Below are 26792 nucleotides of genomic sequence, written 5' to 3'. Positions count from 1 at the left end.
AACGGGACAGCCTGAAATAAAATGAAAGGGAAGGCAGCTGCACCATTTCATCGACAGTGCAGCATATATATAGTACAACATTACATTACATTACATACAGTAGGCGTAACTTGTGACAAGCGTAAGATAAGAACACATGGGCGGAAAAAGAAGGCGTGCACAGGGCGTGCACGTAGTCATGTGATGTGAAACGTCATAGAAGTGTCATGAATGGGCGGAAACATGGAGGGGGCTACCTGAGAGCAGCTGGGACCTTTAACCTAGTGGTGCGCGCAAACGGGCAATGACGTGTTACCAGGGAGAACTGGGGGCTATGACTTCTGCACTAGAAGAGGAGACTATGAGTCTGCGGTGTCAGGACGACATGTACCTATAGCATATCTGGTATTTGGTATTTGGAGTACATGTTGATAGAATCTAAAAGTTATCAGGGCAAAGGCTACTTGACACTAAGACTGGTGCATGCATTTATTCTACATGTATTGCGTGTGCTAGGAATATTCTATGAATATTAATACAGTATTTCTCTTACATGGAGACAGAAAGACTAGACCATAGCTGAAACTGTTGATGCGGTTCAGTAGCTTAGGAATGCAACGAAGGAAAGCTGGACTGATAACTAGAAGCATAACATACTCTTGGCAGACAGGCAGGCAGAGCCAGGCTGGGCACCGCGCTGCGCGAAAGGGAGTAAGTGAAGGGTCAGGGATGCAGGTGGGGGCTGTATCGCTCCTCGGAGTGGGTTCAGGAGACTGGAGCTTGAATCTGGTGTCCGGGCCCTTTTGAGGCCTAGAAACGGGGACAATGCGGTGAATTAACGTGCACACTGTAAACGTGGCAACATAGGCCTAATACTCGTTGTTTTCACGAGAACTGGATACTGACATACTGGAGTTGGACACAACTATAATTGCGTCTTTAATCGATCATAGGGGGATACATGCATATCGATCATGCACATATGGCATAGGATGGGGAACACGTAGGCACATATGGCAAGGCAAAATTTACTTTTCCACAAGGAAAGGAAGGCAAAGGGAGACTCCAGTGAATGACTCCATGCACAATGCTTGTCCCACATGCCTTTGGGAAATGGCCACGTCGCCGCAGCCCTGCTGGCCAATCCTGCTGCCCCTCCATGTCACTTCCAGCCCACTGTCCCAAGACATTGCCCTACCCTTGAGCCAGGAAGATATCCCTTCTAGATCCCTCCTCCAATCTCTTCTGTCCCAGTCTATGTCCTCCTCGCCCCTTCCTTGCACTCACCCACCCCCAAAGGATTGTACAGCCCCTCCTCTCAGGGACCACCCCCTCCTCCCACCCAGTTCCTGTTGCGGTCTTCCACCTCCCTCTCTTAGGCAGTGGGTCTCTACCTCCCTGACCATTACATGTGAGTACTTCACCATCCCTGTGTTCATCTAGTCCTTCATGGGGGCCCTCTTTTTATTTTATTTTATTTATTTGAGTTTTATATAGCGCTGGCTAGACCCTGAGGTATCAGAGCGCTTTACATGAGGACAGTTACATCAGTTACAAGTTGCACAATGTTACACAAGATACATCAGTTACAAGTTACATCAGTTGGTTAGCGAGTGTGGAAGGGTAAAGGGGGTAATGTAAAAGGGTAACGAAGAGGGAGATACGGTGGAGAGACAAAGGAGAAGTCTGCCAAATGTCCGGCTGGGTAGGTGACGGCCGAGGGGAAAGTCCACAGCCCATCTCCTCTATAGCTATCAAGGTAGCTCCACCGGGCATCGGCCAAAAAGCTAAGTCTCCACGGCTGGTGGCAAGATTCACAGGTTTAATGTCATGATGGGTGGAGGGTGGGGTAAATGAGTGAGGCCTGGTCGAAGTCCCCTAAAGGTGCTGACGTATTCATACCCTCAGTGAGGTATGGCCGTCGCCCATCGCTATTTATCTCTCCTGCTGACCTGAAACAGAGTACTCCCCGGTACCACAGCCATCCAGACATCACCACCGGGCATCGGCCGCACTGAACTGGAAGTGTTGATGGAAAGTCACCCAACTTGGGGTAAAAGATAAAGGATGACCCAATATCAGCATTACAGCAAAAACAGACGGCCATATCCCTGATTGAAATGTGATAAGATGTGAGTCACGGGCGATGCCCACACAACCTTTGGTGTGGCCGTATCAGATCAGATCACACTGGACTAGGGATGTATAATGTTACAACGCATACATTTACATTGCATTGCGGTTTTTACAACGCAAGTCGTTACAATGACTTGCCTTGGAGGGCCCTGGACTTAGGAGTAGTATAATTTACTATTCCAACTCCAGGCTACATACAGTAGGGAAGGTGTTGGATAGTAAATTATACTAGTCCTTGTCCTAGAGCGCCGTCCAGCGCAAGTCGTTGTAACGACTTGCGTTGTGAAAACCGCGATGTAATAGCATTACGATGTAAACCCCGCATTGTAAACGATGTTTCCCCTGGAATAGGGCCACTGAAACCAAGCTCTCAAGTTAGGCCAGAGCAAACCACATATGTGGCTTGGCGGTATGGACTATGTGGTGCCCACCTTCCATATAATCACAATTATCCGGCAAGTACTACCCTGATGTGCAAGAGAACAGCCTTGGGCCTTTACGGAAGAAATACCCAGGAATCTGCCAGCTACATCAAGGGTTTATTGTTTATATACCTGGATGCAAACCCCACGTACAACTAATAAATGTGTGAGAGAATAGAAAGGAGAAATTCTAGATTAACACCTTTACCCATCAGAATACACCTTTTGTATTGTGTCTGTCAGTGCCTTTGTGTTTTTAATATATTTTGGAAGCACCATAAAATGGTTTAAAATTAAGAGTAGTGAACATATCAGAGCCACCACAAGCAGGAACAAGAATTATGGAATAGTAGTTTACTCCCAGGAGCAGCAACCAGGGGACCGAAGAGACAAAATGTGCTGGAACTGGCTATGTGGCGAGAACTCTGTGCAAAGTAAAAAGGGGGAAAAGTGATGCCAAATTGGGTGTTGGAGGCCACTGAGATTCAGAGCAAAGAAATTTAGTGTCATCATCTGCTCAAGTCATGAAATGGAGCCGAGGACGGCTTAGCGCTGGTGGCGCCCTGTGCAACAATCTTTTTCGGCACCACCCTTCATGACCTCCTCCTCAGATTCTCTCACTACCAACCGGGCAAAAGTGACCCTCATCTCTCCAGATCCCTCTCACATACCTTTCATTTGTTTTAAAGCGTGTAAAGGCTGCCTTTACTAATGCACTCAGCCACCCACATAAAATGCAGATCTGTTCTTTGCAGCTGGCATAATAACCCTGTGAGCTCCTTTGTGGTGAGTCAAAACTGCCACTAGATAAAACTCTGATCTATCTCTCTCTAGCAGGAACATTAATCACAAGAGTTATCTTGACATTTTTATTGCTGGTTGAAAGCTGCATACACAAGGAACTCTGCAGCAGGTGCTTTTAAAATCGTACCTTATTGCTAAACACGGCCCCCTGAGGTTAACGCCCCCCCCTCAGGTCAGCACCCAGTGCGGCTGCACCTGTCGCACCACCCTATAGCCGGCCCTGAATAGACCAATGTCGGGAGCCATAAAATGATTAATTCAGATTAGGGACAAATGAAACTCAGTATTCATTTTTGTAAACCCAAATAAACAAGCAATAATTCCTCCCTCCTCATTTATAAGAAAAAAAAAAATTAGTCTTTTGAAAGAAATGGCAAGATAAATAATAATAGACAGTTACTTTATAATATGTGGAAAGTTATTGAGCCGCAGAAGTGCTAAAATTGTGAGTAATCAGCAGGCTTTCCACAGAAGTCTGTCACATGTGAGTACCGTCCTGAAAAAGAAGCTTTATGCTTCGAAACATGTTGACGCACACAGGAGGCTGTGTACATTAAATACACAAACAACCGCCATCACACCTTTTTAACAATACCAGCACAGAGGCATATTAAAACTTTTCTTAGTCCTCACATGCCAGGTATTTTTTAAACACCCACTCATCCATTCACTTCTGACCCTACCACTCACCAACCTCACACACCACACATAGTTATTACATCAGTGCTCCCGCGTATTTGTTGGTTAGTAGCACGCTGCGTTCCGTAGAGGGATGCGAAGACCCCTATGATGAAGCATGACACCAAGGGCCCTTTTGGTGTGTGAGAGGTATTTAAAAAACACTATGTGCTTCCCACCAATGTAGGAAACACCCGCCATTCTAGAACCTGTTCCCTTTTTCGCCTATCTTACGCGGGTGGATTCTTTGTGTTCTTTAACTGTCGATGAAAGAATGCTTATAAAAATGTATTCTAATTTTGCATTGTGCGTAGTATAGTGACTGAGCGAGGTGATAGAAATACGTGATTGATTTGCATCTAAATTAGCCCTAATGGAAATCAATTGATTACATGATTGTCCTAATGGACTAATTGAACTGAGACCTGAATATCCCTTAGAGCAACTAATCTTTATACTTAAATAACTACTTGGAAAAACCACAACCCCCGAAACAGCAGATTGAATGGGGGTATGGACAGCAGTTTTTTCAAGAAATAGGGGTCCTGAATTTAGGGACCAGGGCCGGACACCACAAGGCCGTATTTGTCCGGAAGTCACAGGAAGTACTAGAGGTCAAAATGGAAGGACAGTCAGGGTAAAGGGCATGCCACGGCTTGGCGGGCACGTCACATTTACTTGCTTTGGGGCACATTGTCAGTGTAATAATGGACGCCTTCTGAAGACAATAGTGCGTAAAATGCAGTCTTAGCCTTTCGTCCTTCTGAGGTTCTCAATATGCCTTCCTAGCAAAATCTGGCCATCTCATGGCCATCCAGTGTCAAAATAGCATCAGGGGCGTCTCTAGGTTCATGGTGGCCCTGGGCAGACAGCGTAGGTAGGGGGGACCGGAAGAGGGCCCTGGAAGAGGAGGCCCCGGAAGAGGCGTGGAGGACAGTGAAGAGGGGGGGGTCAGGGTGTTTGGAAGTGGAACGGAGCCAGAGGCCGCCAAATCCCTGCCACTGGGGCCGCCAAGCAAATATGTATCAATCCTCAGAGGATTATTATATTAAGGATATATATTGGCGTGGTGGCCCCTGGGGTTTGGAGGCCCTGTGCAGGTGCACAACTTGCACATGCCTAAGGACGGCCCTGATAGCATTGTGAAGGAAAAGGCCTTTACAACGTGGGCTGAGCCATGTGTGCGGTTTCCTCGCTAGTATAACAACGCTTGCTTGAACCACGCATATGCATATGCAGTTAGCAGTCTAGTGTACAGATGGGCGGGGAGAAAAGAAAGCGTCAGAACAGGAAGCTCCAAACACAGAGAGGTAAGTGGATTTGGGTTTGGGCGGGTAGTTTTAAGGGGTGAGAGTCGTTTTAGAGTTCAAGGCGGGGGTCAGGGTAGTTTTTGGAAGGGGCGGTTTTAGGGCTCAGGGCAGTGGGGAGGGAGTCGGGGTAGTTTTATGGGCTGGGTTTGGGGGAGAGTTTTTAGGGGTGAGGTCGGTTTTAGGGCTGTGGGCAGGGTAGTTTTTTAAAGGTGGCAGGGTTTTAGACCTCACGGGGAGGGGTAGGGGTAGTTTTAAGGGAAGGGCAGGTTTTAGGCCTCACAAAATTGCATGGTAAAGGCATGTTGTGTGAAGGGATGCTCTGTCAAGAGGCATTTGTGGTTGGGACCGCATTGTAGGGGCCCGTGTGGTTCAGCCATGCGTGTCTCTGTCTAACAACCACATTGTGGCCCCTGATTAAATGGTTCTGCTTCAATTTGTAAACACAATGAAACAAGTAAGTGGAGGGGACCAACGATTTTCTTGGGAGCCTGTACCTAGCACAGTAGAACAAGGAGTTGTCAAATACAAGGATGTCTAGTCTTGATCACCCCCTTATATAAAACACTTACTAATCTACTAACTATTAAACTCTAATCTTGGGTCCTGGAGTAGCATGCTACTCCCTGAAATGCGCTTCAACGCCTTGTCAGGGTTACTAAGTGCTATACAGCGCACAAGTCCTAAAAAAAGAAGGGTGGGTCGCTGATGTCATGACAGGAAGTGACGTCACGAAAGGTGGCTTGCACCATCAGACTCATTGCCTCCCCTCACTCACCCCTTAAATGCGATTGCATCAGAGAAGCCAGCGCGGGCTACCGGGGGATTGCCCGGAAGTGCCAGTCCGACCCTGCGTGAGCAGCGTTCTGAATGAGCTCCGATCTCGCGCCAGAGAGGCCAAAGAGTGAATGTGTGGCTCCATTTGCTCCAGTTATCGAGCTCCCGGTAAAATAAGTGGGGAGACGCCGTCCATCCGCGTGGTACCCCGACTCGAGCCCTGGTGTTATATGAATACAATTTGCAATTGTGCGTCTGTCTTCCCCCACCTTACACTTCTTGCCTCTTCACCTCACTCCTAAAGGTTCTTCTTTCTTCCTCTCTTCGACACTATTTTCCAATCTTCCTCCTCTCTTCTCTCCCTTTCTCTGCCCCCCCTCTAGTTTAAATCTGATGAAATATGAGCCCGTCCGCCCCAAAGACGAGAGCCGGCGCCACCGCCGCTGAAACCAGCGCTCCCTGCCTGACTCTGCCCAGCCTCGCCCCGCTGAAGATGTCCCCGGCTCGCCCTGTGCCCGGGGGATGCCGGCATCGCTTATCGCCCGGCACTCCAGCTGGGATTTACGAGCCCCCCGGGGCGGCGCGCTCCGATCCGCCGGAGTCATAAAAATATCAACAGAGTTCATTGGCAAAATGATATTTTACCAGCTGGCTCGAAGCTGCCACTGCGTAAACACAGGAGAGCGCGGATTTACGGCGCCATCAAACAGGCAACACAGTGCGGCCCTGACAGGACGTCCTCGCGCCATGATTACCCTGCCTGTAAGGGCTTGTGTGACTCTACAGGACGAGGTTTTATGGGATTTTAATAAACCTCGGGTGAGCGCGGGTATCAACAGCGGTGAATGCCGTCGTAAACCGAGAGGGTGTGAGGGAGGAGGGGCCAAGGCTTCCCGTTCACTGCTGCAGACCACCGAAAACCATCACAGACACTAAGGGGGTAATTTACAAGTCCCTTGCGCCACTTTTGCGTCACTTTTCCCATTTTAAAAATGACGCAAAAGTGGCGCAAGGGGCTTGTAAATCTGCCCCTAACACTCCTTCATATAGCGCCTTCCTTATAGCGCCTCGCTTATAGCACCACTCCCTATTCTAGGACCTCCTTGGTATGTCCCAATCATCATTCGTGTTAAGAGCCTAGGTGTCAACCCCGCCCACTCCCCCATTGCATTAGTTGGACTATCTCATGGCCCCCACCCTTAGAAGAACTACACGAAATGCCCTCTCGTCCAGCAGTGTGTATAAACATCTCGGCCCTGTTATAATATATATAACCAACGAGTGCCCAAGTGTAGCGCTGCTATAAATACCCCTTTCCTGGCCTTCTAAGCAGCTGTAAATGTTTCCAGTTTAGCGCCGTTATAAATACTGCACGCACATGGTTATAGCTCCACTTTGGAACGTTCCCGACGTAGCACTGGTTATAGATGTATATGTAACCATTCCCCACCCATTCATTAAAACCCTAGCTATGAATGCTCTGTATATAGAACTGGTTACACATAGTCTCAGCTGGACTACTAGTCAGAATGCCCCAGACCGTAACTGTCATCAGTACCCAGTGCTTGAAATGGAAGGTACTCACCCTCTCAAAATAAACAGGTGCCAGTACTCAGTACCGGACAGTTCCGGCCCATTTAAAGCACTGCCAGTACCCCCCTCACACAGCTCCAGTTACACGTACCAGCGGTTAGCACTTCTGGGAATATAACCATGCGCCCACCCATCCCCAGCTCCGTAATATAACTCGGGCTGTAAATGTTTCCAGCTTAGCTCCGACAGAAATACCCCTCCCCCCTGCCTTTTATTAGATGCCCGGCTACGAACGGCCTCTGCGAAGCACTGGTGAGAAATATTTCATTCATTCGCACCCCCGTTATAGTTCCAGCTACTTCCCGACCTCGGAATAGAACTGGTTAAAAATACTCTCAACTCCCCCGTCCATATACCTCCATCTGTGGGTGCCCTCTGTACAGCTGATCCCAATTCTCCCCTCTCCTGCCCCTATACAGCCCCAGTTATAAATGCCCCAGTCTAGCGCTGTGAGTAACTCGCTCTCTCCGAGCTGTGGAAGCGCTGTGTACCGCGCGTTAGTAATAGCGACTCTGCCGCTCTGCAACCCCACTCCCCCCAACCCCCTCCCCCCCCCCAATCACAAGACTAGCCGTGACACCCCCAGCGCGCCCTGCTACCACGCTACAAATAAAGGGAAATGAACACTAAGGGATGTTAAAGGCCCTGGAGGCGGACAGCGCAATCCCCAGGCCCGGGGCAGCGTTCAGCACCCTGGACAGCAGCAGCGAAGCCCAGAGGATGGATCCGGCGGAAGCCAGTTCTAGTCCATCCGCCCCCACACTTCCTCCCGGGAATAGACCCCCATTACTACTGATCGCCCCTCCCCACCCGCACCCCCGTTTTTGCACGTTCCCACTCCCCTAAAAAGACAGTAGAATGATCAAAGATGCTTAAAAGCACTCCGCTGCCAAAATGATTCAAACAGGCACTGGCAAAGTCAACACGCCTGGCTTGCATTCGGAGTCCTGAGTAACATATTTTAGAAAAGCCTGCTGCAGTGAAGAAAAAAAACAAACCACACATATTAAATTCTGTATAAGGTGGATCTAGGAGATAACTAATTTATTGTGTGATGACTCAGGACGCTTTCGAGAAGTAAAGTAGTCCCTGACTGGAGGCGGAATGATCCGCCAAACAACCAACAGCATAGAGTGAAAGGGTTATTACTCCTCTGCCTGGACCAAAGGCCCCTCTTGGTACATTTTAATGTATTGACCACAGTAGGTTGTGCTCCTTTAAGTCAGGCCAAAAAAAACACCTTTCCTCACAGTATCCTGTAGAACTTTAACTCGAGGCGTGAGGCCTAGAAAATTTGGGAACACACACATCACCAGGTTCACACTAACAAGGTGGTGCACACTGCATTTCTGTTGGGAAGTGAATATACGTGTGAATGCGCTACCTGGGCGGGGTCAGAAGTATATGTGAGACATAAACACCTGTAGGGTTTCTTCCTGACAGTAGGAAGGCATGTGCAGCTTTGTGCGTCTATTTCTATAGCGCGAATCCATCTGGAAAGCAGCTTGGCACTACTTGTCAATAGGTCCAGGAAAGTGGGGGAGTGATACAAGATCACTGGCAGTGGCAATAGGGAAAGGAGTTGAGTTAATGGGACGAAATCTGTTGCTGTCTGCGAGGAACCGAACCGCACTTCGTGTTTTCATAGGGTTTAGTTTGAGTAACACATAACATAACACAACATAGCATCTTCAAATACACAAAACGTAGCACTGATGTACAACCCATGCCTACCTTCTCCAGATCCGCATCAAAAACTTCATCTGCCCCTGAAATCTACCATACTCCCAAAACACCACCACCAGTCAGGGCAGCAGCCTTGTGCACTGGCATTAGCATCTGCTTGTTCAACCAACCAGCTCACCGTCACCCCTACAGTTATTGATGCACCACTTCACTGGTGACCTCTCATCGACAACAAAACGAGGTCCACTGCTTCCATCGTGCCCGGTGCACTTCACCTCCCATCGCCTAGACACGTCTCCCTCCTAGTTCTAACAGAAAAATACATTAATGGTGGTCTACCTCAAATCCTGAACCCAGACCTGAAACTTAGAATTATCAACCCCGGCTCAGGACCGAAACATTCCCATGACATGAATGACCTCCGGCCTGAATATCACCGCCACTTATTCAGCCTCCTGGAGACTTGGCTCAGGGGAAGCACAATAGCCACCCTCAAAGGCCTTCTCTCCTTGGGCCTCAAAAACACTCTAATGAAAGTAGGGCCTGGTGAGGGAGACAGTGCTACATATACACTGATTATCTTGCAGTATATATATCCTTCGAATATATAGAGGCTCACTGAACCATGAACCCGACAGCACCTTCATTGCAGCAGTAGTCTAACTCTCGTCCGGGGAAACAACTTATCCGTTTCAGATATATTACTTCAACGTACCCACCACCTGCAGACCAAACCAAATACATCTGTGAACAAGCAAACCTTTAACCAGGTGGATTGATAGGCCAGGCTCTGAACCTGCCAAAGAACTCCTCGCCAACATGCAAGTTGTGAGCTCAAACGAGTGGTGCAAAGACCAATGTACTCAGGATAGCACACACATTTACAAGCAATCGTGAAAGTTCTGATATGTCTCTATAAGCTCAGGTCTTGTCTGACCACTTCCTGGTCACCACCAGCCTCTTAGACCTAATCTCTCAACCAAGCTTGCAAATCAGACACCTCCTCTCCCATTGCCACAAAACAATTCAGAAACATAAATTCAGCCATCGTTGAGCCCACCTATGTTGCTGCCACTGTGTATGGACATCCCGCAGTCAGTCAGTCAAATTCCCTTTATTCGGTTAATTAAAACCATAAAAGCATACTACAAAAAACACAGTAAAAATATTGAAAAAAATAAAATAAAAAAATCCCGCAGTCAATCCTGAAACACTACTCAATAAACATTAAGTCCTCCTAACAAGGATTGAGGTATCAACTCTAGTTGTATTTTTTGTAACTGCCACACGACTAGGTCCTTTAAGAGCAACTAGCAGCAGGATTTAAAACATCTGGAATCTTCCGCGGTGGGGTATCAAACGAGCGGGGAGCCACTTCAAAGGGACACCGCGAAAGAGAGGCAGTCTTCATCAAGGCAGAGCCACCCGACACCCAACATGATGGGTCAGCAGCTAGTATGAATGGTCACATGAGAGGTGTTCCTGGTCCAAGGCAGGGCAGACTGGCATCCCATGTTGGCACCTCAGCAGCTAGATCTGCATGGGTAGACGGTAGGAAGCGCTTTCTCCAAGGAGGAACCACTGACAGCGAAGCTGGTCTCCAGGGATTCCTTGGAATTAAAAGGTTTTTTGCAGGGTGTTGTGTACCCCTACAAGATCTATGGACGCCCATTCTCAAATGGAACCTTCGAATGGCCGAGGTCTGCTGTACATTTTGAAAGAATTAGGTACCGCAGGACTATAGTCAAGGATTTATTTTATTGTTCTCCCTTGCCAAAAGGAAAAGGCCTTAAGTTGGCCCAGAGGGAACTACATTGCATCCGCCATCTTGCTTTCTTAGAAGGAAACTGTGTAAATGACTTCCTGGGGGTGGTGATGAGGCCTAGTGGCTAGAGCTGCTGACTTTGGGACCAGGTTTGAATCCCAGCTTCAATTTAACATTCTGTGATTCTGTGGGGGGAAAAAAAACACTTCTTATCCCAGTGCCTAATGCCTTATTGACCGATTGGCTTTGCCAATGTTTTTTTGCTGATTTTGTGTAGCAGCAAAATGCATGACAATGCGGCCGCTTCTGGAGGCTGTGTAATTCCCTAGAAGCACGCCAACAGAATGACGTAGGAACATGCATTAAAACATGCTTTAAAGGACTTTTAGCTCTGAAGAGCGTCTTGCAAGCAAATGACAGATACCTGACCCTCCCAGAAAACGATTATATGCACCAGCTAAATACAGAGTTCTCCTTTCGTTTTTCAGGAAATGAGCAGAAGTGCTAACAAAACAAAATATCTGAACGGGATATTGAGATTATATATATATATATATATATATATATATATATATATATATATATCAAATCAAAACAAAACCCTTTCAGGCATAGAGTGACACATAAATTATGCAAAAAAGAAGGAGAGAACTTTGGGTAGCTCTCAGTTTAGGTGGAAAGCAGCTCCTGTTAGAGCACTCTCAACACCAGCGACACTCTAGATCTGCTCACCTCAAATGTCTGTTTTTCTATCAAAGTTTTTAAGCATAGGATTAGACAGTGCTATCCACGCCGAGATAGAAAATGACAAAGTCTTTCGCCATTTAAACAGCAAAGTCTTTAAGCATAGGACTAGTACAGTGCAGTCCTTGCCGAGCTGTCAAATAACAAAAGCCATTTATCACTCCAGGCACAATATTACAGCTTTGAATTGGTAAAATACCAACTCAAGCCAACCTGAAATGAATAAAAGCAACCCCTGACACAGTGTTCGCTCTAATTAGAGCTCTTCAGAGAGGTATAGCTTTGTCCAGAATATATATATATTACTCTGGAGTCCAACACTCCACTCTAATGAAAGAATGGGTCTGACACAGCTCAGGGGGGGGGGGGGGGAGAAATCACCTGTGGAGTTTTAATACGCCATAGAGGTATTCATGCAGCGTAGTTTGTCGGTTCATGAAATGCTGCGGCAGACACGTTTAGGCTGAATAGCCTTTTTCAATGCTGGTTGCACTTTGAGGGTGGTAACACCAGGGGGTGGGGTCTTTTAACCACAATAATGTTCACTCCCATTGGAGCATCATCTTGGCCCCACCTCTTTCTTAAAGTTGTAATGTCCCGTCTGCTTATACCACAGTACGCCTTACTCCCAGCTGCTAAGTGACGATAAGCAGAGCCCTGCTGCGAACGCAGATTAAGTAATAGGCGCTCAAACATATATATATATATATAGACAGAGATGCTAAGCTCCGTCTACTGGAAACTAGATATATTATTGAATTGGACTGTAAGACCCCGCGAGGTCTTAACGCGAGTGAAGATTTATATACCTGTTTGTAATACCATCATATCAAGGGTATCAATTCAGCATCTACAATCACTCACGCATACAGCTTGTATCTAGTCTCTTGTTTGCACAATGCACTTTATTCTAAATGCACAAAGAATTGAACAACGTTTTCTATAAGAGATTTGGGTAAGGGTGTAGACTTTATGATGAAGAACTAAAATACCTCCCTCCATATCCTTCCTATAGCTACAAAAGAATTTTTAAGATGTATATCACACATTTTTGCACTATTGAAGCACTTTATTGGTAGGATTAATTATGAGGATTTGTACTTGTTGAATGTGAGCCTAGAATTTTTTGATAGTATGTGGACTTTAACCATACCCTATTATGAGTCTGAGTTTGTGTTTTTCCAATTGGTCCCTTTTTTTGCTAACAACATGATGGTTTTTAATGACAATATTTATTAAGACTTTTCACAGAATTGTACTGTTATCATGAATTTGACATACATTAGCTGTGGTTAGATGGGTAAGTTTATGAAACAATATTTTTTGAAGAATAAGCAATGTTATAACAAGTGAGACACTATGTCATTTATATTTCTGTTAAAAAATTTGCAAATGTCTACACACTGCACTTTTGTACATATACCTTGTTCTTCAAATGACTATTTGTTCAAGATTGGAGCTAACCTTACAATTTTTTAAGCCACATTTATGCGTATTTTGCACTGTATTTACATTTACGTTGCAGAAATCAAATATCCAATTGGAAACACTTGGCAATGAGCCATCTATGCAAAAGTAAGTCGTTAAACACACTGGCTATTATAAGGTTAAATGAGGGAAGGCCAGAAACAACTAGCGCCATACCTCTTTGTACATGCTCTATAAGTACCCTCATCACTTTCAAGCTATGTATCATGTGATCAAGCCTCTGGCTAGAGGCGAAACGCGTCATGCGGGCTTGCTGGGTGTTATTCTGCTTTATGGAATAAATCACTGAATTTGCACGAAATCTGGGTCTGACTTATCCGTTTTTGCAGTACAGGAGGTGTGACTGGGATGCGGCAGCGTCAAACGGAGTACAAGCAATATATATATATATATATATATATATATTTCAGTCAACGATGCCCTGATGCGAGAACAAGACAAAGGCGGGGTGGCTGTGACACCAGGAAATTTATTAAAACCAGCGTGGTAGTCCAAAGTTCAGTTCATCACACCCAACGCGTTTCAAAGCCAGGGCGGCTTCTTCATCAGGGGTAAAGTCGCAGTGAAATGGATCTGCTTGTTCGCCGTGAACTTAACCGCATGCATCAATTAATCACAGGTATACATATACATATATATTAATAAAAACTTTTAAAATATGGTCAGTGAGACGTTCATGGAGAGACAAAGAAACAGATCAGGACGGGTTGGAGAAATAACAGGAAGTGGTCAGGCTTGAAGAAGCCAAGGAGGTTTTAAAGAGGCTGGGTACTGGGAAACCTTTAAAAATATAAATAAAAAGCACAGAGGGGTGAAGAAAGCATTGGACAAGCTTGGGGAGAGAGATGAAAAAGCACAATGGAGCGTGGAGTGGGGAAGCAGTGTTTGAGGTGATGCAGCACATGAAGGAGTAGCTGCAAAACACATGCACTCTTGTGGGGTGCTGAAAGAAAAAAAACTCCTGAACTGGAGCAGCAAAGGATAGAAATCGGCCAGTCAAAAGGCAATGCTCCAGGGGAGGAGAGGGATACACAGGAGAGGAAGGAAAGCCATCGAATAATAATCAAGAAAGTGAGAGCGTCAAGGAAGCCAAGCAATGAACGGGGGGGAGGTCATACTAGGTTTTGGTGTGGTCCACAAGAGGCTGAAGCCTACCGACGTGTCGGGGTGGCGACACCTAAAAATGTGTAATGTTGATTGGTTCAATTGCAAAGCACTCTCATACCCTGGAGTCAAGTTTGCACTACCCAAAATCCTGCAAAAATTCTCCTTGAGTATCAAGGCTAGGAAAGAGTATTTTTAGGGTTTAGGTTTGGGTAGGGGTAGAGGATGATATGGGTATTTTAAGGGCTTTGAGTAGTGTAAGGGTATTGGGTTGTAAGGGTATTTTTAGGGTTTACGGGTGAGTAAGGGGATTGAGTTGTAAGGGTATTCTTATGGTTTAGGGGCGGGCAGGGGTATTAGGTGATAAAGGTATTTTAGGGTTTAGGGGTGGGTAGGGGCATAGGGTGGTAAGAGTATTTTTCTGGTTTAGGTGTGTAAGAGTATTGGGTGGAAAGAGTATTTTTAGGGGCTGGGGTGGGGAAGGGTATTGGCTGGTAAGGGTATTTTAGGGTTTTGGTGTGGGTAGGGGCATATGGCTATTTAGTAAAAGGGAGCTAAGGGTGTTTCCCCAGTACAAAAAAATAAAATTAATTTATTTAAAAACAAATGGGGAGTTTGGGGGATCGTCAATACAAAAACAATGATATGCTGTTTCTAGGGCCAGAGATGCCACACTGTGCACATTACATGTCAGGGGCGTGGTGAATACTATTTCTGAGCCCAGAGAGGCCACCCTGTGTACATGACATGTCAGGGGTCGTGGCCACTGCTGTTTCTGAGCCCAGAGAGGGCACACTGTGTACCTTACATGTCAGGGGGCGTGGCCACTGCTGTTTCTGAGCCCAGAGAGGCCACACTGTGTACATGACAGGTCAGGGGGCGTGGCCACTGCTGTTTCTGAGGCCAGTGGTGCTACAGTGTGCACGTTAGACGTCACCCGGCGCTGCGAGTGCTGTGTCATAAGTTGCCGGGTATCACACTTGCAGCTGCGCCAGGATTAGGGCCGCGGTTTAAAATATTAATAACTCAGCCGCCGGGGAGCAGCTGATTCTATTTTTTGTCTGTCGTCCAAATGGGCAGACTGAAGTCTGTTCCATTAATTACTCAGGCTGCTTTCATCAGTCTGAGACTACTTCCATTCAACACTGTCTGCCCCTCCATCCCTCCCACCTACCTCCCTCCAACACTGTCTGTCCCTCCATCCAACACTGTCTGCCCCTCCATCCCTCCCACCTACCTCCCTCCAACACTGTCTGCCCCTCCATCCCTCCCACCTACCTCCCTCCAACACTGTCTGTCCCTCCATCCAACACTGTCTGCCCCTCCATCCCTCCCACCTACCTCCCTCCAACACTGTCTGTCCCTCCATCCAACACTGTCTGCCCCTCCATCCCTCCCACCTCCCTCCCTCCAACACTGTCTGCCCACATCCCTCCCACCTACATCCCTCCATCACTTTCAATGGGTTTGCCTCCCTCCCTTCCTCCTTCACCCCCAGTCTGTCCCCCTCCATCACCTCAAATCTACCTCCCTCCATCACATCCAGTCTCCCCATCACTCCCAAGTTACCTCCCTCCATCACACCAGTCTGCCTCCCCCATCACCCCCAGTCTGTCTCCCCATCACCCCCAGTCTGCCTTCCCCATCACACCAAGTCTGTCTCCCCATCACCCCCAGTCTGCCTCCCCATCACCCCCAGTCTGCCTCCCCATCACCCCCAGTCTGTCTCCCCATCACCCCCAGTCTGTCTCCCCATCACCCCCAGTCTGCCTCCCCATCACCCCCAGTCTGCCTCCCCATCACCCCCAGTCTGCCTCCTTATCACCCCCAGTCTGCCTCCCCATCACCCCCAGTCTGCCTCCTTATCACCCCCAGTCTGTCTCCTTATCACCCCCAGTCTGTCTCCCCATCACCCCCAGTCTGCCTCCTTATCACCCCCAGTCTGTCTCCCCATCACCCCCAGTCTGCCTCCTTATCACCCCCAGTCTGTCTCCCCATCACCCCCAGTCTGTCTCCCCATCACCCCCAGTCTGCCTCCCGCCATGACTCCCAGTCTACTCCCTCCCTTATTCCCAGCATGCTCTCGTTCATCACTCCTAATTTGTCTCCATCACTCTTAGTCCTCCCCCTATCATCCCAAGAGAGCCCCTCCATCACTCCTAAATCTCATTCAAAGGGCTCCCCCTTTGTTAGAAACAGTCTGACGTCACTTCCAGACTGACCCTGCATCCCTCAGTCTCCGAGATCAGTTATTCCAGACTGACCCTGCATCCCTCAGTCTCCGAGATCAGTTAGAACGCCCCCAATGGAACCCTTGCATTCTGCCCCGACCACACATCTGGAGCTAAACAATGTATGCAAATTGTATTCATATTGTGCTTTTGTGCCCTGTCCTGTGGTACATTTGTGATCTCCCAGTGCCCTCTCCCGTGGTGTCCTTGTGATGTCACAGTGCCCTGTCCTGTGGTACATTAGCGATCTCACTGTGCCCTCTCGAGTGGCACAGTGCTCTCTCCCATGTCCCCTTATGATGTCACAGTGCCCTGTCCTGTGGTACATTTGTGATCTCACAGTGCCCTCTCCCGTGGTGCCCTGCGGATGTCACGTGCTCTCTCCTTTAATGCCCTTGTGATGTCACAGTGCTCTCTCCTTTGATCCCCTCATGATGTCATAGCGTCATCTCCCATGGTTCCCTTTTGATGTCACTGGGTCCTTTCTCATTCTGCATTTGTTGTGTCACAATTGTGCGACTGAGCCGTCAGTGGAGTGTCCTTCTGTGACCTCTCCTAAGCTATCCCTGTGCCCTCACATGGTATGTGGTGCCCACCAGCTTTGGGTGTGCCCTCTCTTATATTGCTGGCATAGAGGCACTGTACCCTCACTCATAGTGGTCCTATAGTGTGACTGCACCCTCCCCCATGGTGGTCCCTCCTGTGGTGTCCTGTCACTGTGGTTCTCCTCTGGTGTGACCTGCTGAAGGGCAGTCCATTGTGTTTTCTAGGGCCAAAACATGTCTGCAGTGCCGATGGATTAGCATTCCATCCACAGAGTCTAAGGCCATCAGCAGGGCAGGACAGCAAGGGCGCTCAACTGAGGTGTTTTATAGTATGCTTCCTGCGGGCAGCTATACCATGGGTGGCCGGGACCCCCCCAGGGACAGACTGCGGAACCAAAAGCAGTCGTGGCAAGAATGTTCTCTCTTTCCATCCTTCCATTCTTTCACTCTCCTCCCTCCCTGATCGATTTCTCTCTGCCTCCCCCTTCGCGCCATGATCCGCTCCCCTCTGTATTAAAAAATAAGTAGAATAAAGTTAATTCTGCCCTACAGACAGTGATACGAAACCTACACGAGTGCAAGGGCTAGTGACCATAGCATGTGGCGGTACATACTGAAACAACAAGCACTGGCAAACCAAAATAGCTTGCTTTGTTGACCGACTGACTTTGCCAATGTCTTTTGCCGATGCTGTGCTGCATCAGAAAATTGCTGATATTGTGCAGGGTTGGGTAGGGGGGGGGGGGGAGGGAGGAGGAGGGGGGGGGAGGGAGGAGGAGGGGGGAGAGGTGGGAGGGTGGAGGGGGGAGCAGTCGTCTAAACCGCGTGATTCTGCGGTTGTGCGAATGCAAGCTGAGATATGTGGGCTATGACACAGGGAAACTGAAAATGCTGCCCCGCAAATACAGAACGATTTAAAAACCGTGGTCAAAATAACCATTAAACCGAAACAAATATTACATTTTAAAATGGCGTGGTAAACTTAGGGGCACGCTTTAAAGTTTAAATATTAGCAAAATCAACATAGAGAAAAAACAATCAATAAAGCAAAATTAAACTGCCTATTTGGTTGAAAACAGTTTGGAATTAAACAAAAAAAATAAAGGAATCACTGTTTAGGACAAGATTACTGTGAGAAACATGGCAGCTAATGCCAATTACACCTTTCACAGCACGACAGATTTTCCGGTACTTTTCAGGTACCACGTGCAAGTAAGGAATATTTGTACTTTAAACCCTTCCTTGCGCTTTAAGGGCAGGCGCCAGTAGAGACAATCAGATAAAAGAACCCCTGGCAGTGCATCATGGGATGGGGCAGATGCGACAGCTGAGTGGGATCAAGTTTTGATACCCTTGATTGACACCTTAGGCGATCAATGGGCAGAAGACCCCTGAAGGATGGACAGACTCCTGACAGGGTGTGTGTGAAGCCCTCCTGCCCTCCTCGACTCCCTGTTATCACCAGCAAGGGTAGAGGGTGTCAACATAATTCTCGATATTAGCGGCATAGATATCATCGAACCTGATGTTATGAAACTGTTATTTAATATAGTTTTGACCCTTTTGTCACCTTAAACTTCTAATGGTAAATATTAATAGAAACTATTTGCTATATAATTACAGTCCGTTGTAAGATGTTCACAGTAAAGGGTACATTTGCTAAAGTTCTGCAAGGGCACATAAGTAACAACAAAACATAGAGTCTAGTTACTACTACACACGGCAAAGACCCACGAGTGCAGCACAAAATTGCGTTGCACGATGCAAGCACCCATGGGACCCTTATTAACTCTTCACCTGCTAGAGTAGAGTGAGTTTAAGCCCAGCTCTCCCTTAGCTGGGAAAAGCTTTTTGGGATACCCCATAAAGAACAGTGTTTCTAGAAGGTTCCGTTAAACAAACATCACTTTAAAAAGATGCATTGGCAAAGTCAATAAGAATGCCAGTCTTTAATTAATTTAAAGGTCTAAAAAGAGCACCTTGCCATCATAGTCCCGGACACTGAAGGATACTACTTTGTGTACGAATGTGATTCTTGTGAAAGACCAGGAGGCCCCCACTCACAGATAAGTCTGCCACAGGCAGAAGTGGGTTGACCCCTTGTCCCTTGCTGTAGTGGGCGGATGAAAAATGTGAGTGACACAACAACAGACACATAAATGAAACGGGCTGGTTAGAAGATGCTATAAGTATTTTATGTATATAATTTCAGTAAAATCAAAAGGTCTTGGCTAACACCAGATCTGAAGGAGGTTGTTGTGAGGTGAGTTGTTCCAACACAGAATCTGAAGTAAGTTCAAAATACTGAAATTTTTGATAAGCTATTCCACTGCATAAATTGATTTCGTGGTTAACAAATTGAATTCTCGCAGCAAGTCTTTTGCATTCTTAGAGATGTTTAATGCATCATTTCATGACATATGTATATTATAGTTGAAGAACATGCAGTGCCCAATGCTCCAAGCCATCTCTCATTTATGCTCTTGAAATTGCAAGAGCATGAATAGAAGACTACAGGGAAAATAATTGGTACACAATCCTCAGACAAGGTTTTATAGACACGGTGGATGGAGCTGCCCATGGCTTTTTGGCATGTGATGATGTTTCAACCCAACAATCAATGCCATGGTCTTCATCAGGATTGCGGAATTTGGGCAACTAGACAGGCATATGTTGTGCTAAGGCCAAATAGTCCAAGAGGCTTGGTTAATTAATTGGGACTATGTAAAATCAATACATTAGCTAATGAGACTAATGAAACACAAAGCACTGTACACAAGAGAGTTTTGTAGTGAGTGGGGCAGAAGAAGAGGAAGCGTGGATCACTGAAGGGTGATGGACTGACGAATCAGGGCCACAAAGAGGGCTATGGGGGTGAAAGTAGGGCGGAGTAGGAAATCTTCAGACGACCAGTTGATAGTCTGCCCCTACTAATCCAGTATGAAACCTTACACTCAACTCGTCCCACGAACCTCAATCGTGATCTGCGACACACTTATTTTTGAAGAAACTACCACTTGGATTACCCAAAGCACCCCTATCAAATCGACCCAACCCCAACTGATTTGGTAGTAGGACATAGAGTCAGCCCACCCAATGCACCACAACCTCATTTTCCACCGCTACTCTTCCGATTCCAAGATCTGCATCTCAGCCAATGCACCTCACCTGCTATTTCACAACTACTAACCCTCTGGTACTAAGGCCTACACCTTGCTCTTACAATGCAAGTCAATGTGCTCTACCAGTCCCGCTGTTCAGTACTAGTACCTACATCTAACACACCCAATTAACTTCAGAGTGACTGATTACTCCCTACTATACCAGTAGTGAGACAGCTGCTCGCTCTTCCCAAGCACCACAACCAGATCTACCATCACTACAACTCCAGCACCAAAGCCTGAACTCATCTCGTCATGGTGGTCAACTACGCCTCTTACTTTGGAACTATGCCCTAAGGTCACCTTGACCCATACACCTCCACCTACTGTATTACACCCTATATTCTGCTGCCAAGGCCTATGCCTAGTTAGTCAAATCAACCCCGACCTGTTCCTCCACAATGCAGGCACTAACATCTACAGTAAGATCAAAGCAATGCACCATCCCTACTACTTCAGCAGTCAGACTCACACTCAGCTTGCCTACTGCACCCTAATGCGATCTGACACTCCTACGCGGCAGCTTGAAGCTAGGGTTGGGCTCTGCTCTGTCGCGTCCAGCCCTGATGTGTGTGTGTGCTTCCCTCTCTCCCAGAGCTGCCCATCACCCATCCATCAGCCCCTCCCCCTCCTTCTGTTTCAGCCCCACTGTAGAAGCTCTGGCCTCAGACAGTGCTGTAGTCTGCATAAAATCACTGTGGTTTGAAAAATGCTGTTGAATCAATAAATCAATCCATAGCTTTGCTACCATCATTAATAATCTCGGCCCTCTTGTCGGTGAATGCAAGCAGGCCGAGAGGAACCGGTGAGTTAAAAAACAGGAACCAAGGGTGAAGAGTGGGACTGCTTCCCATGAGTGCCAGGGCATGCCAGTGGGTGCCTTGTACCCACCATTCAGCTGCAACCACTTCACATACCATAGTTTGTGGTTGATGGTAGGACCTCTCTTCAGTGGAGCTGGTTCACGTGGAATGTTTAGTTTAGTTTATTTTTATTTGCATAGCTAACTAAAACCATTGCAATAATAGCACTACACGTGGAATGTAAATGTCCGCTTTTTACACGAGTCAATACCAGTATCGGATTGTGTCTCCGATTGGAAGATACAGGAACTATCTCGCAAAGAGAGTGGGATTTGCCCAGGATCACACAATGCTGGCTAGCATTGATGAGATTTGAAATATGGTTTTCTACTTCGTTAACTGTCAAAGTAATTAGGCATGGGCGAAATTTTAATGGCACTGGAGTAATCGAAGTCATTTTCTTAATTTTGTGTCTTTTGACACAAAATGATTGAAAATTATGTGATTACGCCGGTTCGCATATTGAGAAGTAATTTGGCACAACAATTCAACTGAAGGAGCACAGGAACATTGAATTTAGCGAGTGTCAGGCAAGCGACTGCTGCTATATGTGTTCTGTTGCATTTAGTGTGATTTTCTTAGCACAAAATAAATCCCCGGGTCCATTTTGAACACGAGGGCTCATTTTCTGCTAAGAAAATAGTTTTAAATTCTGGGTTATGCTCTTCGCCTAATTCCTCGTAATCTCACATTATTTTGCTCTAATTTCGCATAATTACGCTACAGCAAATTACATGTGTTACGCCCACCACTAATTATACCATCAGAGCGGTTCCTTACTAGATACCACTGGTGAGTCGGAAATTGTGTGGCACACCCCAGAGACTATGGCATTGTGCCACAGCTGAGTGCTCGCCCGGCGTCTACTCCAGAACTACCAGCTGGATGCGTAAGTGCTGCCCTTTCAAACCATAAGGAAAGAGCTTCTATAAATAAAACAGGTCTTTACACGGTCTAAGAATGCATACATCAATAAATGAACAGACCTATATAGCTCAGCTCTGCATACTAAATAACCTCAAGGCGCTTCTGGCCTAATTTAGTGAGAGTGCAGAGAAATCACCTTGCTTCACTAGAATAAGTGAATGAGGGAAAACAAGACTACAAGCAACACTCTACAAAACTCCAAAATAAATAAATGAAGACAGTGGGTAGCATTTTTGGGGTCCACAGCGGATGGAGGGAGGACCTCGAATCAGCAGGGGGGGGGGGGGGGGCTAGTGTTGATACAGTAGGCCAGCGCTGGCCCCCTTGGAAAAGACCGTTTAGCAAGGACAGCCAGTCCCCGGAGCTTCGATTTGCTAACCAAGCCTCAACGTGAATATCGACTGCGGGGGGACAGCAATCAAGCCATGGGTGAAGGACGACAGGCCTCGATGGGCGCGCCCCGCGGGCCTAGTGGCTTATTGTGATTCCTGGATTCTGGAAGACCGACTCTGAGTCTCTGCCCCAGCCCTACTGGCCTTTCAGCAACCTCCAACCAGGCCCAAAATGTCATTCTTCACCTATAGCCCAAGGTGCATACCTTTGCAGCTGAAAAAGGACCACCAATTCTGTAAAATATAGTAAAGAAGTACAACCCTTGCTCTCGAAGATTCCTTAAAATGACAACTATTCAACCACAGTATAAACAGCGCCTTAATAACCTCAAAGTACGGTATGAAATGACTAAAAAAACAGGGAGCACCATGTTCCAATTCCTAGTGCATTCTGGGACTTGTAGTGGTGTTTCACTTGATTCGAACCAGCAAGGCGCCGGGTCACAATGACCTGTGAAAGCACAGCACGTGCCTGGAGCACTGAAGGGTCTTATTTCTAAAAGGCGCGTGCAGGGAAAGCAGATTGCTGGAAGGGGTACGGTGTCAGATTTAAATGGTTCGGAAAAGGCAGCCCAGGACTGGAAACCCGGTGCGCTCCTTTTAGGGAGTCACCTAGTGACGCCAGCTATCTGGGCAGAAGGACTGTAAACATCTCACACCAAGCGGGGGCGAAGCCAAGAATCCGCCTTACCTCTGAGCGCGATGGAGCGTCTGCAGAAGGGATGAAGGATGCTCGGTCCGCGCGCGCTGCTGTCCTCGCGCCACCGCTCCCGGGTCAGCCTCTGATCTCTGCTGCCCTGACGGCTGCCGCTGCCTGTTATGAGGCTGAGCAGAGAGGGGAGGGCGGTGTTGTCATCAGCCCCCCTCTGCGGGTGACTGGCGTCCTCTCCGCCAATCAGAGAGCGCGGAGTACCGAGAGTCCTCCAATGGCAGAGGTGGCGTGGGTCTTACCGGCAGGGATGATGTCATGGCGCTCTGGCCCGCAGGGATGGAGATTGCACGCTTGATAGGAATAGCCGCTGATGGTGCTCTGAGCTCAGCCCGAAGGATGAGCTCAGCCCTGGCCGCAGGCACAATCAGGAGTGGGAGTGTGTGTTTATGAAGGGAAGTGATCTATCTATCTATCTATCTATCTATCTATCTATCTATCTATCTATCTATCTATCTATCTATCTATCTATCTATCTATCTATCTATCTATCTATCTATCTATCTATCTATCTATCTATCTATCTATCTATCTATCTATCTATCTATCTACCCACCTACCTACCTACCTATCTATTCATTCTCAGAGCACTCTAGTGATGTCACCTATCACTTCACCTCAGCAATTGCACATCAATGTCCTCTAAACAGAATAGAACGCAAATGGGCTGACCCCTGGGCACGTCCAATCTGCAACACAATGTACTACATGAAACCTACATCAAGGGGCATTTCCAGGATAATTGATAATGGTGATGTCATCAACAGTGCTTGCAATGGAAAAATTAAAGTGCATGTACTCTGTACAAGAGTCAATACAAAAGGTGGAACCTTGATAGGACGATATTCCAGCTGTTCCGCGCCCTGACCAGGCGCTGTACGTGGGGGTAGGTGCTGACAGGTGATGTTCCCACGCCGCTCAGGTACCATATCCATATGCGTGTCGAACCCACGGGAACAGTCTGCGGGGCCCTAGTAGGTTTCACTTAGGGTCAAATCCCACAGAGTAGGACCAAAGGCCTGCCCGTTTACCGACCTACCAAGGTTGTATACTTTCTATGTTTTTAATATTTTCACTTGTGTGCACTGTGTAGTACGCTACCGATAGGTCCTGAAGAATTGCCCTAGTGGCATGAAACATGTCGACCAATAAAGAGGGTAGAGTTAGTCACCTGGACTAACTAGGCAGGTTTCAACTCCCCCTTCTCACCCTTTTACTAAGGGAGCCAGCCACGCCATTAAACTCCCCCTGTGGACTGACTCACCTTTTTTAAACACCCTTCACCACTTTTTCACGACTACACCACACGAGAACACTCACACTTCCGCTCATTTTTTCAGCCGGGACAAAAGATCTCCACCAAAAGTAGTACCCTCGGGTACTCCGTCAGTCATTGCAGCGCCGGTCTGACGTAGGAGCAAAGAGCCGATGATGAAGCACGACACCTAGCCGCTGAGTGATGAAGTATGTCACTTAGCCTGCTGGATGTGTGAGGTTCTTTAGTCCCGCCAAGGGAACCCCTTAGTTCCCTGCTGGTTCACTTTCCTCTTGGCCACACACTATCACAACAAACTCTGGGGAACTCTGTACTTCTAATTGTAGATCTCTGTACAAGAGTACCTGCTTGTTTCTGAGAAGTGCTGGTACTCTCCAATTAAAAGCATGATGCTTCTCTTTTGAAGTGCAGGTTCTTTCCCTCTCAAAATAAAGAAGTGCCGGTACTCAGTACCAGACAGTACAAGCCCATTTAAAGCACTGGTCATCAATCTATGATGTTAGCAATGTTTCAACTAGCGAGGTCACAAGATGTAATAAACAGTGTACGGGGAAGTAGTGTTGGTATAGCCAACAGCTTTAAAATTACAGTGGCTTATAGGTTCCTGATCACAACTATAATAGCCCGTAGCGGGCTATACCGGCTATTAAAGGCCCGCTGAATCGTTAAAGGCTCGAGCCGAAGGCAAGGGACTTTAACGAGACAGCGGGACTTTAATAGCCGGTATAACCCTGCTATGAAGGGCTATAAGGCTATTAGAACATTCTGCCACTAGAGAGCAGAATGTTCTAACAAATTAAACAAAGGGTTCTCGAAGCTCGAGGGGATATAAATCCCCTCGAGCTTCGAGAAGCCTTTGAAGAACATTGGAATGTTGCTCTGCGGGCCTTTACCGGCCTGTAGAAGCAGGGAACACTCCATTGTCTGCAATGGAGCTCCAACATTCCAATGTTCTAATGTCCATTGGAATTCATGATTGCTGGAAATTTTGAAGGCTTTTCTACAAAGTCGGGAAGTTTGCAATTTTAGTAGTGAATGATAATATTCTTTACTAAAAGCATTTCCTGTGATGCTGTCTTGTTTTCTAATGATATGCTTTACTCACTGCACATAGCATTATTTGGACAAGGCCTATGGCCGGGCCCTGATTGAGTGCACATAGGCCATGCACAATACACAACGCCAATAGCCACAGTCCAAAAGCACAGGAAAGCCTTGTTCATTATATTTCTGTTCCAAAAACCCCTGGCTCATGACCAGTGGAGATGTCCAGTGGTCACTGCATGAATGAACTGGCCTCCAACTGTGCCCCGTGTGCATTCCACCTGTCAGCGTCACTCCAGGGCACGACTTCCAGCCAACCCAATATGGCTCAGGGAAGAGGGGTCAGACTACACCACATGCTAATTTCTCCTATCCGCAGTGACTGCTGTGTATGACCTGTAGCCCGCACTACATAGTAGAAGTTATTCCATGAATGTAGTTCTCAGCACTTCGTACCTGCGAGATACTCATTATTTGTGCCCTTGGGTCAGACCCTGTCCACTTTTCCCCTGTATGCAATGCCCAATGTTAGCATACCAAATACAGCAAGATGTTGGACTGAGTGCTGAAAATTTGAAACACACCCCCAGTCAAGAGATCTCGGTTAAATCCAAAGTTCTTTTGCTTACCATTCCACCCCAGTTTGGATCTAGCCATATGCAAATCAGTTTTGAGCCTGCTACCCATGGGAACAGTCCAGGCAGAACTGCGAGACATGGTCCTCCCTGGACTGGAAGCAAGCATCCTGGGACCAGTTTCGAGGTATCAGATTCCATCAGCCAGGCCAACTTGAATCCAATGGCACAACAAGCAAGGGACCCACATCTGGGTATACCCATGGCCACTTAGGGTAAACATAGCAACCACAAGATGGTGGACGGAGTACTGAAAATTTCAAACACTCACCGCCAGCCAAGAGATCTCAGTTAAATCACCATGCCACCCCAGTTTGGACCCAGCCGTATGCAGATCAGTCCTGACTCTGCTACCCATGGGAACAGTCCAGCCTGAACTTTGAGGCCAGCTCAAAGTTGTGAGTCTTTTACTTTCTTGCTCTAAGGGTATGCCTAGATGTGGGCCCCGGGCTCACTGTGCCACTGGATTCAAGCTAGCCTGGCTGATGAGAGCTGATATCCCAAAATCAGTCCCAGGATGGTTGTT

General features: G+C 47.2%; 1 protein-coding gene across 1 annotated transcript in view; it reads right to left on the bottom strand.

Moving 5' to 3' along the window:
- LOC144785909 (leucine-rich repeat neuronal protein 1-like) overlaps positions 1–23334 on the bottom strand; it is a 102056-nt gene extending 78722 nt beyond the window's left edge. Inside the window, exon 1 of the mRNA XM_078664779.1 lies at positions 23294–23334. The gene's annotated coding sequence lies outside the window, so the exon portion shown is untranslated. The remainder of the gene's footprint in view (positions 1–23293) is intronic.
- Between the last annotated feature and the right edge of the window lie 3458 nt (positions 23335–26792).

The sequence above is a fragment of the Lissotriton helveticus genome, chromosome 10 (genome assembly GCF_964261635.1).
Source record: "Lissotriton helveticus chromosome 10, aLisHel1.1, whole genome shotgun sequence".
Lineage (NCBI taxonomy): Eukaryota > Metazoa > Chordata > Amphibia > Caudata > Salamandridae > Lissotriton > Lissotriton helveticus.
This window is presented reverse-complemented; position numbering and strand designations above follow the sequence as displayed.